The following is a 3,363-nucleotide window of genomic DNA, read 5'->3' as shown; positions in this document are numbered from 1 at the left end:
GAAAGTCTTATATGCTGATTCTTATATGCTAAGTCTTATATGCTGATTCATCAGGTGAATAATATGGTTACACTTCGTAATTCCGAAGGTTCGTAATTCCGAAGGTTCTTTATTCCGAAGGTTCGTAATTCCGAAACACGTAAATTGCCTATACCTCGATGTTCGTTAATCCGAAAACGTAAAAGGGTTCGTTAATCCGAACATCTGTGGCGTTATTCCGAAGGTTCGATAATCCGAAAACGAAATAAGGTTCGATGTTCCGAAGGTTCTTTAATCCGAAAACGAAATAAGGTTCGTTGTTCCGAAGGTTCGTTAGTCCGAAAAAGAAATAAGGTTCGTTAATCATTACGTTTTCGGACTAACGAACCTTCGGAATTACGAACCTCATTTGGTTTTCGGATTAACGAACCTTCGGAATTACGAACCTCACTTTGTTTTCGGACTAACGAACCTTCGGAATTATGAACCTCATCTCGTTTGCGGACTTACGAACCTTCGGAATTACGAACCTTCGGAAATACGAACCTTCGGAAATACGAACCTTCGGAATATCCGAACCTTCGGAATTACGAAGCTTCGGAATAACGGTTGTATGCGGAATAGGTTCACTATGATAACATCGCTTTAAATATAGTCAATATATTAGTGTAATGTAGTTTAAGACTCTATTTCTATTGAATTTTGAATAAAATCGTAATAATTCACGCCATTTTGATAAGCCTACCGGTAGTATGGATACATCGTACCAAAATATATGAAATCATAGTTTGTCCTAGACATCACGTTGCCGGGGTGAAAATATAAAAAAGAGCAAAATGTGTTTTGCGAGGACGATTATTGCCTATATTTCCACCTTCTCCACCCTGCAATCATGCAACACATGCATAAACATGAAAGAATAGAGAGTAAAATTAAATCATAAGGTGTAAGAGCGAAGGAGACAATAGATTAAGATGAGAAGAAAGATGATAGAGCGGTAACACGACATTTGCTCAGGTCTTAATATCTCAGAGGGCATAGGAATTGAGTTAAGTTTGTAATATTGTTTTTGGTTCGGAATAATGTAAAGACAAGGGTTAGTGTTCATTTAGTTTAGGAGGTTATGTGTTATGTTTTGCCTAGCGTGCAGATTTTCCATCCGAGCAAACGTCATGGAACCGAAAGAGCAACTAGAATACGGGAAGTGGGTATAAAGGGAGGAGATAAAGATGAGAGAGGTACATAGAGATAAAGAGAGAGCAAGAAAAATAGATGGAAAGGGAAAGAAAGATAGAGTATTGGCGGATTGAAAGATGAAATGAGAGAATTCACTGCCAAGAACAGTCCGCCAGTTGGCGCTCTCTGTGTACTCTTTGTCCAACGCATTAAGTATATTTCCATAATACCTCAGGATTAGAAAACATTCCTAACCTCTGTTGGTAAAATTAACAATACATCTTGATTTCATTTTTAACGCGATTTTTTTATAAGGTTAAATATATTTTATGCATATTTTTTCACCCCTTTTCTATTTTTATTCGTTTTCTACCTCTTTTCGTCTTTTTCAACTGTTCAAAGAGCAGATTAGCTGAAACTCTCAGCCGACTGTCTTCCTTCCTGAATCTTCACACCCCCACACTTTCGATTTTTTTTGCGCATATTACACGGTTGATTTACTCAGGTTGAAGAAAGGTATCAGAATAAGACTTTAGATACATACGTAACTATACGCAGAGAGTAATATGAGGCTCCCGTTGTCAAGATGTTTAACTCAATCAAGCCATTTATCAACGGCCAAGGTGGTCTAGCTACACGTACGTCTAGGTGATCACCTTGCCAAACTAGAACTGGAGGAAACTACCTGGATTGGACTTGATCGAGCTGAAAGATCCGTTGGCTTTAATCGCAAGGCTTTTTTAAAGGGCTTTGGTATCAGTTTTTTAATCTTTGTCAACATGAACAATATAACTGCTGTTTCTCTGATAGTTACAGTATGAAAAATCAGTGACGAATATTTCAAGTCAACAATAAAACAATGGTTTCATTAGAATTGTCACGTCAATGCTGAAACATTTCAATTACACATATGAGATGTTAGTCCAAACCTGACTGGTATTGTTCCAAATTCCACATATCTCTGGTGTGATTAGGTATAAATACCAAGCTGATGTTCAATCAGCATCAAAGTTTTTGTACTTAGGTGATCTATGGGTAACCAAAAGTTTAACAAATCACTATAATTTACATTCAACCCGTTCGAACTCATCGTGCTGTTTGAAGTTGCCGGGAAATTATAAGCATAATAGCTTTACTATTCAAACCATGAAAACCCGATTCCAATATACTGATCATAGCACCATCGAAAAAATTGAATTGGTGCCTAACAATGCTTAAAATACAATCAGAGAAATATTCACACCTTTGAGACTCGAAAATATTATCAAATTTCTTTTTAAAGGTATTACAGTATTCCTATAAAGTATAATCAGTATAGACCTACAGGAAATGAATAAATGATTTTTTTCAAGCATGTTTACATGTAAGCATATGTTTATCTATGTATTTATATATATACACAACAAAAAAGTAAGTCCCCCTTAAACGAACAACCATAATTTCCAAACCACTGCGAGTTTTTAATATATTTTTTACATGAGCGTGTAGGTAATTTTATAAGCTACCCTCTGAGTGAATGTTACGGATGTATTTTATGTCATGATTCAGTGAGCACCGCCAGAAGGCAAAATTGTCACTTTTTAAAAGTCACAAGCCAAATATCATGACTTTGATTCCATTTTATTGGAACTCATTTTACATTCTCATCATGAAAATCGTCAGAAGGCTTGTAAAAGGTTCTTTCTAAAAGACGATACAACTTTCTTTGCGAAATTTCACGGTTGAATAAACACAAGTCAAAATTTGCTATAATTAGATTTTTTACCCATTTCTATCGATAAAACTGATCGAATATGGTGACAGTTAATTTTAGGAAGAATATCTTCATCATTTCACGGTTCAATGAACATTCAATATGGGCAGAATTCTGTGCAAAAATGAAATCGATTTGTTTATTTATGGATGAGTAAGCACGCATCAAAGGAGAAAACTGGCATTTTCAATGTCACAGACTCATTTTAAAGGGGCTTTAATGTGAATAATGGGGGCAAATCAGTTTCAAATGAGATTTAATTGCTGTTGTTTTTATGATCATCATTTTTACCACCACAGACTTTCCGAACTTTTTACTCTTTCATGGTTGAGCGAGCACTATTGAAAACTTAGGAATGAATGCTCTTTATATTTCATAAATGCATTCTTTTCCTGATAATTCATGGACAGATCAGTGGTGGATTTGAAAATGGGTAGGGGGCGAGAAATTGGGGG

The sequence above is a fragment of the Lytechinus pictus genome, chromosome 3, assembly GCF_037042905.1.
Source record: "Lytechinus pictus isolate F3 Inbred chromosome 3, Lp3.0, whole genome shotgun sequence".
NCBI lineage: Eukaryota > Metazoa > Echinodermata > Echinoidea > Temnopleuroida > Toxopneustidae > Lytechinus > Lytechinus pictus.
The sequence above is the reverse complement of the archived record's forward strand: the minus strand, read 5'-3'. Positions refer to the sequence as shown.